This window comes from Gallinula chloropus, assembly GCF_964237585.1.
Source record: "Gallinula chloropus genome assembly, chromosome: 3".
Classification (NCBI taxonomy): domain Eukaryota; kingdom Metazoa; phylum Chordata; class Aves; order Gruiformes; family Rallidae; genus Gallinula; species Gallinula chloropus.
Window position 1 is genome coordinate 59,573,965 of NC_140087.1, and position 13,441 is coordinate 59,587,405.

A 13,441-nucleotide genomic window follows, 5' to 3' on the forward strand; every position below is an offset into this window, starting at 1 on the left:
CGGAGACTATGGAGGAGGAAAAAAGTTTGTCTTAAGCAAGAAAAAATTATGACACATAAATGAAGTTTATTTAGACAGAAATGATCATTGTGGGCTACATGAGATTGGATGCTGAAATTTAGACAAGTTGGAAAATCTCAGAACTTTTCCAGATCCAGAATCTGGTAAATGCTTTAGATAAAATGTCTCCTAACTGAAGCTGGCTGCTCCCATGCTGAAACAATGCATACCCACAAATAGAAAGCAACCAAAACACTTTCCATTTCTTAATAGGCTGTCTGCTGTTAATTATTTTAGTTGCTTGCTGGGAACAATGGAGGTGGATTGGAAATGATGGCTCAGAAATTATGAGGAATAAATAAGTAACTATTTTTAACATTTTGGACTTTATATAGCACCTCTCATTAGAACTTAAAACACTTAGAAAAGGGTAACTATTGGTATTATATTGAATTTACAAGCTACTAGAGAGGGGCTAGGGAGTTAGTATGGTGTTTAACTTTGAACAGGGTGCAGGGATGCTTTTGCTGCAGCTATTTATAGAGGATTTACACGACTGTAGTGTTTATTGTGTCTCTCAATAAAAAGCAGCTGCAGAAACACACAGCTGGCAAGCTTCAGTACCTGTGAGATACTGAAGACATTATCCACAAAGTTGATGCGCAGGTACAAGGAGATTCACATGCTCTCTGCAGCACTTTAAATACTGCTTTTCTAACAAAAGTCTGAACTAATTTTAAATGTTTATGTTGTTTATGTTCAAAATTCTCTTCCTCTGCCTGTTTAAAGCCAGATCCTCATCCTGGTGTAAATCATCTGACCGCAGTGTATAGCTACGGAATCAAGTTCTTTGGCTGGGTCGTTGCTGCAGAGCTCTGCAGGCTCCGGTGCAAGTGTTGCTCCTAGCAATTCTCTCATCCATACACAGAAATGCTTCTGCAGGGTTAGCCGTGCTATGGGCCCAGGTTTGCTTGAGCAGCTATACATGTGGGCTGCACGCTGCATGACATGGGACCTGCTTTCTCATGAGAAAACAGTGCAAAACGTGACTCTCTGACCCCCTCAGTCCTCTTACAGACCCATTTTTCTGTAGGTCCGTGATGCCCACACTAGTGATGTAGGCTCTACGCTGTTTCTGTATGCACATCATGTAAGAGAGATGCAAAGAAAGGATCAAAGATGTGGCCATAAGCTGAACATCTGCTTCTGCCCACGATCTGTTTTCCTTGACATTTTCTTATCTCACATGCCTTTCATAAACTCCAGAACTTTCAAACGAATCCCTCCTGTCTTCCACTGCATTATCCTGTCCAGCACTAAAAGAATGAATGCAATTTATAAGTATCTAGAGATTAAGACTCTATGAAGAGGTTGTAAAGGAGATGCGACCACTGTTATAGCCAAAGGGCTAGAACAACATTGATGAAATAGCTGCCTAAATAAGAAGATGTGTTAAGTTTTACATCTCTCTTTCAAATTGTTTTTATTTTTTATTTAGGTTTCTGCAAGAGATGAGTTGAGGCTTAGAGCTTTCATTCTTTCAGGGAATCTCTTGTGAGAGGCCATGTAAAGGTCAGCAAAACTTGCCTTATTAAGAAAGAATGAAAAGAAAAGAGATAAAAAGAGCCTGGAGATGCTTTGATTGAAAAGAGGAGCATGCTCAATTGCAAAACCGCATCATGTCTTTTTATCTGGTAAGACAGTGGCTTCTGTGCTCACTGACTCTATTTCAAATCCTAATCCTAAAATTTCATACTGGGACTCATCCAAAAGCCATCAGGATCACCTCCACAGTTTTCTATGAGCTTTGGATTGGACTCTGTCCACATGTATCCAATTAAAATGGTCACTCGGTCTCTTGAGATCATCTTCTATTCATCATATGTGAACAAAAGTTGGGGTTTCTCAGGACAATACAATATGCACTCTCCATCAGCAACACTAAGAGCAGTGGATGCATAAAAAACCCCACTGACACCAAACAGCTAATACATCAGATTTTGCCATAACTTCACACTGTGTTCAATCCTATTGACGTCAGTTCTGTGCAGTGTTTGGCCCTAGATTTTCCCACAATGGGATCCCATTCTTCTTGCATGAGAATATGTCTTGGACAAATTGCCATGTCACATGCATTCAAAGGGCCATGATAAACCCTCCATCTTTGCAGGGGGCTCCAAATTACATCAAAGGGATTTCTGCATACAAAACAAGGGTAAAATATGCCTCTAATTTAAGGTTAAATTATACCGTTAAGGCGTGGGCTAACGTAAGAGACAGCAAGGAAGCTGAACCACATTAGGGAGCGCATCCAACACACTGTGTGTCAGAAGAAATGCAATCCTTTATACTACAAGCATTTGGCACAAATGGGAAAGAATTTGTGATGAGCCTTTTCAGGGAATAAACTATCTCCTTTCCTTCCTACCAGGCAGCCCCGCTGGAATGCAGAGAAAGAGAAGAAATTCATGATTTAATATGCTCTTTACCTCGCTTTTCACACTGATTCCAGGCAAAGACTTTGTGGGCCTGGTCCCTTATTCCCACACTTGAGCTATCCACAAAGACCATGAAAAGACAAGGATGCTCTTGCTCTCTTTTCCTTCTTCCACCCTGTACATGCTTCTGAGATGAACATTTTAGCTTCTGGGGAAACAGAAATTCCAAAGCTGGTTTAGCCGTGAATGCTCTGAAGATTTATGGGATCACGTGGAAGAAATGTTACGCATGCATGTATGTTCCTTGCATATGTAAGTATGACTACCAAAGTAGAGACTAACTGCTAACTGTAAGATTGTGTGATGGTAATTTAAATCGGTGTTGGCTTACTGGGCCAGTGTAAAATTTGAAATGCAACTTTCATTTGAGAATATTATGAAAATATGGTTGAGAAGGAATTCCATCAGGGCCAGATATTGGCTGCTAATGTTAAAGAACAAAGTAAAAGTAAAGGCAAGAGTGGCAGAATCAGCTCCCTGCCCAGTCTTTTTTATTTCTCTTTTCTTTAATCTTAAATATCTTATCTAGATGTCAGTAGCAGGTACCTCAAGAGTTCATCTATGGCAGCCTGACAAATACCACTGTGCCAGGAGCTGCTACACTTCCATCAGGTTGCATCTTCTAGAGTAAGGGAGAAGATCACTACATCCCATGAGATTTTAAAACAGTGCATGGTAACTCAGTTTGCTCATTGCTATCCAAAGTTATCAGAAATATAATGATTTGGAAGATTTGGCGTCAACGACTCTAAATTGTGTTATGGGAGGAGTTTAAAGAAGGCTCAGGGTATTCAAGTAATTTATGATTTCATCTGACCTTAAATGGGGTATCCCAAGGTCAGACATATAAAAAGCGATGCCTCTTTCCGTGACTTTGGTTTTATGAAAAACTCTTTGTATAGTTCATGACAGTTTTAACTTTTCACAAGACATTCACAAATTAGAATCATCTTCCTTGTGGGCCTGCTAATGGAAATCCCCTCATACAGTTATTAGTCACTGTCTTACAATAGCTTCTTGTCTCTAAGTACTTTGATGTTGTACATAAGAGCCGTGGATCAATTACATTCATTTTTCCCATTACCGGGCAAATATTTGGACATTTTCTGTTGAGTTGATTCAAGGCAGAACTAAACCAAAGGAGTTGCATACTGTGCAGACATTTCTAACCTTCAGAAGCTGAAGGTTTTGTGACCTGGGAGAATTAATAGTTGTTTATTCTAGCAGGATAAATGGAAAAAGACCATTTCTATTTTAGGGAGATAAATGAAAAGCAGGGAAGATGGGGTTTGTTATGACAAAATTGTTCACAAGTGGCATGCTGAAATGAGGAAAAGCAGTTATGTATTTATATTATAATCCTCACGGAATGTTTGTCAAGAGAGGTTCGAGTGGCAAAACGCATTAGTAATTGTTGTGTTTCCTCACTTACCAAAACAAGTATTTCCACTAAAATTAGTCAGGTAAGGCTGCCCTCATTGCAAAGATTCAGAATACACCTCTTTTGCAGTGAAAGTCCAGAACTTTTTCATTAAGATGTGATTTCTTCCAAGGAGGAGAGCACATATATCTATTTATTCTTGCCTGTTTCAAACAATAGCTGTAAGTCTTCCACCACTGTGTCAGAAACACGTTTTGAAAATATTTTGCTCGCCAGGATTCTTCTGCAGAACAGAAGGAGGAAGGCGAGCCAGCTGGCATGCCCTGCAGTGGCAATCTCAAGTGCTTACCACGCTCAGGAATGTTATAAAGCAGCAGCAAACGGGCGGCATTCTCCAAACATGGTGCTGCAGTTATTCCTCAGCTGGTACTGCTCTTCTAAACTTACTCAAGTTCTCTACCAACGCTTATGGGAATTCTGGCTCAAACAAGGGTTTCATTGAGAAGAGACTAGCGCTCGACTTGGTCATCAATTTTTCATTAAATATTTTTTCAGCAGACAAGACAGATTCCCTCAAACCACTTTTTCCATAATCCGGAAAGGAATTTCTGTGACTGTGGTATAGACAAACCCTCTGTTAATTCAGCTGCGTTACTGCTCTGGTGCTGGGGATCAGAGCACGTCAGCCGTACAGCAAGGCAGAACAGCAGCTTCTATGGGCTTCGCTCTCACCCTACAGAGACCAAGAACTGCTGAAAGATAGGGGAGGTGAATACTTAGAGGTAACCCCAAAAAAGGGCTTCTCCCCAGGAAGGTTCTGCACTAGGCTGTGCAGCAAAAAGATGTTTATTTCTGTCCAAAGGCTCAGGAAATTCAGAAGATTAAATTATTGTTGATATTATTGAAACAGGTAATCGATTTAGGGCCATACAAAGAGTGAATGTGGGAATGGGTAATGTTCATGTTCAGTGCAACAACATGTTCATGGTTTTTCTTCTGTCAGATTTTAAATTATTTTTATTTAAGCCTTTCTGAAGTATTTTCAGCTTCTTACTGAGTATTTCTGTTTACTGAACAGCTGGCAATCAGCCAGAAAACCTTTGAAAAAATGACAGCATTTCATTCAGTCTGCAAATTGTTTCATCAATGTTGTGTGTTTGTAATAGACAATTAGTCCAGTTTGAACCTTAAAAAATAAAACAGTTGGAAGCTCACACATGCAATTGTTTTCAAGTCCTTAAAATACATTTGTGAGCCTTGGTATGGAATTATTATACCTGTCATTTCCAAGAGAACACCTTACATCACAGAAGTCAATGTGTTTAAAGAGGAGAAGGTATAGTTTAACACTGTTATCTGCTATGACTGCCAGGAAGAGCATAAATCATGGGTATCTGAAGGCCTGATGCTGCTCCAGTTGTGTAAATTCAAGTCAGAAGAAAGACCACTGAAATCAGTTGACTGTACAGATAGCAGCACTGTGTTTTGCACATTTTGTCTTTCCTCACCCGTTTCCCTGGCTTCACTTCCTTTTCTTTGTTCCTTAAAATGAAAGGCTGCAAGAGCTACAGCTAGAAACAGCCTTATCAGAGGGCACCACCCTCAAATCAATGTGTCTTCTATTAGGCGTTGTCTTGGACCACTCCCCCCCACAACATGGACTGAGGACAGGAGAAGCTGGTGTATGATTGCAGTAAGCCTATAAGTGATTTGTAGCTTAAAATGCATTATTTCGTTTTCATTAAAAATGAATTTGCAGCATATGTGATTAAAAAAACCCCAACAGGATGAAATTTACTGTCTCTTTCCATTTATGGCTCAAGCACTTTGTTGGAGGCACCATCATTCATCACAATGTCGTCTCATGATTATTGTTTTGCCTGCTGGGTAGAGGCATTTTAGTTAAAAGTGAAAGTACCAATTGTGCTAACTATAATTGTATGTTTGCAGTGTATTGGAGAAAATAGATGTGGTCTGGGAGTTAAGTTAAAAGCACAAATTCTGTGAGGTGCTGCGAGCATCCTGCCAGATGCTGTGCAACCTCAGTTCCCTTCCAGGGTGATGGAAAGCTAACGTGCCTCGTCTTCTTCAGGGTCAGACCACTGACGATTAAACAACTCTAGCAAATATGATCTCATTCTTATTTGTCTGGGACATTATGAAACACAACATGAAGGAAGTTCAGATGTGGTAGCAGAATACAAAGCACTAACACACCCAGCGTGGTGCTTGAAATGTGTTCCTTTATAATCCTATATTTCCCAGACAAACACTTGTAAACATTGAAGTAAAGCAAAACACATTTCCTTTTTATGAAAAAAATGCCTTAAAAACCACAGGATTAACAACACCAGAGAAGGACAATCCCCCGAAGGGCCTAAATCTTGTTTCCAAAACTTGGGCTGAGTTAACTGTGTTCAAGCTGAAATTTTTGATAGAGCATGGAAAACATGCTTTTAAAAGACATATCATGGTCAAATATACCCTGAATAGGTTCTGAAGCAATACCTCATGATTTGAACACTCTTAGCACTGATTACAGACAGCATTCCAGTCGGTGGGGTGGGAAATGGGACTCGGACATCTCGAGTCTGGTTCCTGGCTTGGTTGCAGATTTTCCTGCATACACAGGAACAAATGACTTTATCTCTCCTGTGTGGTGGTCTTGTGGCTAAAGAAAGCAAATCCCAGCCTGCTTCCTTCAAGTCAGGAAAGATACAGGTGGGAGAATTTACCTGCCATGTCTGCCCTCACCCAAAAGCAGCTAAATATATGCTGGGGCGATAAGAGCTGGTAATAATAGACTGTTTACAGAGTAAAGCCAAAAACATTGTGGGAGATTTTGTTGTGGTAAGTTGGGTTTTTTTGTTGACTCGCATTATTTTTGAAGATAGATAGAAAATGATGAAATTATTTAACAGATTTTTATTCAATGGCTGCAATGGGCTGCTACTTGTTTAGGTATCTGTCTCATTTCTCCTTTGCAGGCTCTGCCCAGTCATCCAGTCAGAAGAGGAGAGCTATCACACAAGTGAGCATCCCTGGAAATGAGAGGAATTACATGGACAAACAGTTCATGGGGTGAAAGCGTAAGAAATGTAACGCAGGCCCAGACCAACATCTCTCTGACAGTGTTTTACCTCTGGCAGCAGGCTCAATTAAAGTAGGGCTCATCCTGTACATTTCTTCTGAGTGTCTGCTCTTCAGTTATCACCTGCTTCTTGTCTTCCAACATTTAGCAAGTACTTTTTGATCCAGAGGCAGTATGTAAATCACCACTTATTAATACCCAACAAAGCATCTGATCTTCATGACTCTGTCTAATCCAGTAATTTCAGGGGAAAAAAGAAAAGCCTCACCTGAATTTGCTTCACAGCATGCATCCCATGGCAAGGAATTCCACAACGTAGTGATGTGCTGAACAAAAAAAATCACTTCCTTTGTCTTTATTTCCCAGTTGTCCAAAAGGTTCCTGTACTGCTGCAAAAGTTTCATATCTTCATAATTTTAGATATTTTCACCACACTATCCTTTTGGTCATCACTTTTGCAAGTGGAAAGGCATTATCTTTCCAGATTCCTTTATAAACAAACTCCTCTGGTTCTTCTTGTTCCCATTATCTGTACCTTGCATGTTACCCTGATGCCAACTGGATCATAGAATTATAGAATGGTTTGGGTTGGAAGGGACCTCAAAGATTATCTAGTCATCAATCACAATGACAGTTGATTGACTGACAATTTCATATTCAGTTCTTCCAAATCTCCTGTGTGGATGCCATCTATTGTTACTGACCTGTTGTGGTACTGGATTGCTCTAAAAATCTCTGATCTGGGATTTTGCACAGACCCATTCTGTGCAAAGAATGACCCCAGTGTGAAAGAGTCCCACCTCATTTAGAGTGGGAACCAGTGCAAATAATTCTTTTAGCTGTTCCATAATGTCTTTCTCTTCCTTTGCTGCTGCTTCTCATCCTGCTAACTGTCCAACTGGGCTGCTTCTGATGTATATACAAAAGGCTTTACTGCTAGCTCTCATTACTTCTACAAGTTGCTTCCACTAATATTTTTGGCTTGCTTTGCTGTGGTTTAACATTTATTTTGTTGGGGATTATACTCTTCCTCTGTTTTCTTTCTTTGGACGCAACTTCCATATTCTGGAGGATGTCTTTTCATTTTGAATGGTGTCTATTCCACTGCTGTTTAACTATGCTGGCTGCTTCTGGCTCAGGCTCATTTGGAGTCCATTTTTATCAATGCTATTGACAACTGGCATTATACTTTTAAAAGTACGTGTGCTACTTGCAATTAATTTACCCCTTTAATTGCTATTTCAAATCCTCCTTTAAAAAGCTCCCTTGTTTTTATTCTATTCCCCAAACATTTTTCAGCAGTATTTTGGTGGAGACTTATATGTTACTGATGAACCCAAACGTCTCTGAATTGCTTATAAAGTTTCACCAAGGGTAGAAATCAGACAACAAAACAAAATAATGAAACGGCTTCAGGAAAGCTGTCATAAAAAACCTGTTCCATTTGATTCATGCTTTAACTCAGAGGTTAATGTTCCATCAATGTTTGTTTCATAAATTTGCACAGATCTACATTGACATCATCCATAGTATCACTGGGGGAGGGAACTGGGCGGGGGGGGGTGGGGGCAGGGAGTGCAGTGGGTGGAGTAGAATGTAGAACCTGGCATTACATATTCACATACTGGAGATGTGGGCATATCGTAAGAACTTGGAGTATTTTTGGTTGTTCCTGAAAGTACATTAATGTAGATTTCTAGTATATTCAATCCTAGAAAACTATTTGTGCTCTAAGCACCATACTGAATTCTTTGTCCTCTACAAAAGGATTTAAAATTATCTTTGAAAAAAACTTGAAGCATAATTAGATTCTGATGCCTGGTTACATGGAAACATCCGTTTGGTTGCATATATTTCACCTTTCGTGCAAGATGCAGTGTGGTAAAACCTCCTTCAGCAAATCTGTACATAAAGACTACAAACTAAGCCACAACAGACCCTAACTGCACCTCCAGCCTTTGTGCAGAGCCTTTGCAAAACCTCACAGGGGTTTGCGCTGTCTCTCTTTGCAAGTTGTAAGTGGATCTTCTCAAAGCAATAAATGCAAATAGAGCACAATGTAAATGTAAGGGGTGTGTATCACTAACGCAGCTGCTAGAAAGTAGAATGCAGTACAAAGAACATCACGTTTGGTAAAACTTGGGACTTGACTGCTATGTCATGAAATATCCCTTGACCTTTTGCAGCAACAGGACAATGTCAGATTTCTTTTCTTTTTTTTTTTCTGAATATATGTAAATGTAAATAGATATTTATGAAGCTACTTCTCTGTATTTCTATCTGCTTTAAATAACAAGTGAAAGTCTATTTCTTTTTAGAGGCCACATTCTTCTTTCACAAGCAGGAAAATTTATGGAGATAACATACCACATGCACACTGTATATATATGCAAATGTGTACAGACACATGGTTAAGGCTGCTTATGCATATACATTCGACATGCATAATGGTGCAAAATAGATGCCTTTTTGTTTTTTTCAAGACAGTAGGATGACAGTACTCCTGCCAATGGCAAGGAAGAGCTGAAATAGTTCTTTATTTTCCACTCTGAGATTTGAATCCTGTAAGAAAGCCAGTAACTTTTTTAAATGGAAGAAATAAGACGGGAAGACTGGAAAAACAGATGTCATTGTAAATGACAAATAAGAATGCAATCCTGTTCAAGAAAAATGTCTGTTGAGAAATTTTCCAATCTGATGGGAGTTTGTTGGGGTTTTTTTTGTACAAAAGCTTGAGTAGAGTTGAAGAGAAACTATGAAGTAAATCTCACAAATAATGTGTTATGGACCTAATTGGGTTATTTTAAATTCAATTAAAAATTAATTTTTTTTTACTTAAAACATTGCTTAGGAGAGGAAAAGACGTGCATCGAGGAGAGCTTTTATCTGAGATTTTCCAATAAACCTAGTCCTGAACTCTGCAAAGCAAAGCATATAGCCTGCAGCAGCCGACCTAGAAATCCCTGCTCTGAGATGATTTGGGGAAAGCTGACGCTACCCTTCCATATTCGTCGGAGACACTGGGGTTTGGGGTGATCAAAAATTGCTACAAGCCATTTCCATGTTTCTCACAGCAATACCGGACCAACTTTTTATTATGATAGACTGGGTCAAAAACAGTGAAGCAGCGAAGAGGGAAGGACGTGCATGTTTAGCCAGAGCCACGCTTTGCTGTTTTATCATACAGCCCGTGTCAGCTGGCGGCAGCACGAGTAATCCCAGCTTCAAACAGTATCGTTCTGCAGATAAATCGATGCATACAGACAGAAACAAGCTAAGTCTATTTTAGACAGCCTAATGATCAGTGGCTTTTCCTAACAGCTTGTCAGACTTCAACCTGTCAAGCCTGAAGATTTAGGGACACTGATTCACTGGAGATTTCCTGATTGCATTCCTGCTGGGCTATCGACAAACCACAATAGGAGACTCCTAGGAAAAGGAGAGAAAATGGATCGCCTTCAGGCCTTTAGGAGGCACAGGTTATTGTCATGCTTCAACTAAATCCTAATTACTCTGATTAACAATGCAAGCCTGTCACTACTCATGCATAATAGTGGAAAAGTTTGCAGTAATGACTATGAAATTCTGCCACTGCTGCTCAGGCCTTCACACGTGCCTTACTGGGGCTTTGTCTGCCCTGCCTGCCTTTCACCCAGCCCCTGCTCCCAAAATAACGTTGCCAGGGTGAGCCCTGTTTGCAATTCGGACCAGACCTGAATGCACTCGGTGGGATCCTCTGGCTGGCAAAAAGGGCTATGGGATTTAAAACATGTTGAGGAGTTACTGGCTCTGCATAGCAGGCTTCTTGCTGCTTCTTCTTAACTTTCCTCTGAAAATATGTGGTAGGTTGCTATTCAAATTTAATGTCATCTTTCTGTATACACACACATATATCTCTCTTACCTGCCTCAGAGCTTTGTCACTGCTTATGTGTTAAATATCTCTGAAGTATAATGGAAATAATACTTCAGGCAGGTATCTGCAATAGCACATACACATCTGCTTAGAAGGACGTGCCCAACTGTTTAGTGAGAGGTATAGCATTACTTTCATTTCAGGGGAAGGAGGGGGCGGGGAGGGGGAGGGGGACGCTTTTAAAATAAAGATTTTCTTTCTAGGGAAAACATGTATTTTGTGAAGCATACTCGAGGACAGTGGGATGCAGTCATCTATACCCCTTTGCCAATGTCCCTGAACACTTGCCCTCCCATCTCTTAACTCTGATCTAACCCTGCCACCATTAAAACTGACTGTAAAGTTCTTTGACAAAGTCCTGGTGCCATTGTAATTACCAGCACAGTTCCCATTAGCATCAGTGGCTGGGCAAAGTGCCGGGGGAGACAGAGGTCTGGTGCCCCGGGGATGCAGGAAAGACGGCAGAGCCCAGGGAGAAAAAAATGTCCCAGTTGAAATTTCAAACAAAATTCAACAGTGTCCAGGGTGTGCAACGAGACCCAGGAACTCTGTTCAGATGCACACAGTAAGAGCGAATGCCATTGGTACTTGTTTAGGATGGAAACATGTTCCTCCCTCTCTAACCAGTAAGCTCTGGCTCCCACTAACTGCTGGTGCTCAGCACCTCACAGGATTAGCCTATGCTGGCTCTGCACAGGGGTAACGCATTTCTTACCCCTTGCCTCTGCAATGGCATGCATTAAACAGAAAGGGCTGGAGTGTTCTGTGATGAAGCCTGTACCATTAAATCCTCGTTTGTGCTCTGGTAGGAAAAAAATGCCCTAATTTAAACTCTTACTTTTTTCTTTTCCTATTTTAAAGGACATCCTGAGAACTGCTAGGTGCTTTTTTTGCCACATCCTTCAGGTCAGGGCACACGACTCTGAAAGAGGGTTTTGTCCTGGGAAAGAAGAAAATGCTGCCACTTCTTTTGTGCATGCGCGCAGGGTCTTCTCTCTGCCTTCTCTCTGTCGATGCCTTCTCTGTTGATTTTCTTGGGCCTCTTGGGTTGGGAGTCTGTCAAGTGACTCACTGAAAAGGAAGGGACCTTCGATTCGCCTCATTTCAAATAAAACGTCAAATTAAAACGTAAGAAAGCAAAATACAGTAAATGATCTGCTTTGAAAATGCAGAGCTGTTTGCCTGTCAGAAGCGGCATGCTGGTTTCATTAAACGTTCTGTGGAAAGTCGCCGTGCGGCCAGGCCAGCTGGCACCCCCCCTCCACCCCTCTCCCGGCTTGGTGCCTGGGCACTGGGCAACGCGGCCTGGCCAGCTAGCAGCTAGAGGGAGTGGCCGGCAGGAAGGCAGGCCCCGAGGCAGGCCCCGTTTTGCCAGGTATTTGCAAATGTTGATGTTTCGTTCCAGCGCAGAATAAAATGAAATGTTGACAACCTGGAATTTCCGACAAAACAGACATTTCCTTTTCCGGCCAGCTCCAACGTACACACACACACACACACGCACACACACATTTGCAGAATTATTAACTGCTATGTAATGACACCAGACTGTATGCCCACTTCCACCCTATGGTGTGGAGGGAATCCAGCCCTCAAAAATCCCGTGTTAGATCAGCCACTGGAGAGCCATGGAGCCTGCTAAGCGGTTCAGTGGCATAACGCTTTCTTCACGGGGCAGCCCGGAGCTTTATGCAATGTCACGCAGCATCTGCTGCGGAGGGCGGGAGAAAGGAAGGAGCGCACTGCCATGTCGGAGGAGCCTACAGAGACTGAAGCAACACAGCGCAGTCTCTTACAGAAGCACAAGAAAGACACCGCTGTTTGGATCAGCAGCGACTCTTCCTCCATCCCATGTGAGAACCTTTCCTCGGGTCCCTTCTTTTCCCCTTTTTTTTTTTTTTTTACAGGAGCGGTTGCAAAGTGCCCAAAGCTATGGGAAAGCCTGCATTACATCAGGCCAGCTAAGCTACTGACCCTCTGAGGTAGCCCACAGGGAAGAACAACAGGAGGGAGATTGCAGAGGAAGATAGGGACTACTTAAGTAGCAATTCATTGTGAACCACTTTTCTAAGCTGTTGATAGAAGCATTAAGTGTGAGAGAGGAAGGGGACTTATCTTCTTGCCCAAGCAGAACCCTAATGACTCCATAATGACTGCTAAATAATGTTGCCAATAATCTCCATTTAATTATACAGCTCTAGCATGTCCTAAAAAGGAAAGAAAACACAAAAGGCGTCTGCAGTCCTAACCTAACCAGTAGTCCCTTAGCCGGATTCTGTGAAACGCCCGTGGAAATGTAGCATGAGTTATTGCCTGGATGATAATTCACTTCCCATCCTTCATCTCGTCTAAAAAATTTAGTCATGTGAAATAAATTTGCTGAGCTCTTGATGCTGCTGTCAATAAATGCTGCATCTGTTGAGGCTTGTGAGCATCCAGGTAGGCTCTCCTCAGGACAGAAATGTATGTGACTTCAGAAATCTGCTTTGGAAGGCTCTTCAGAACCGTTTTATCTTTGACCAGAGAGGACTACAAAAGCAGGGTGTTTAATGAACA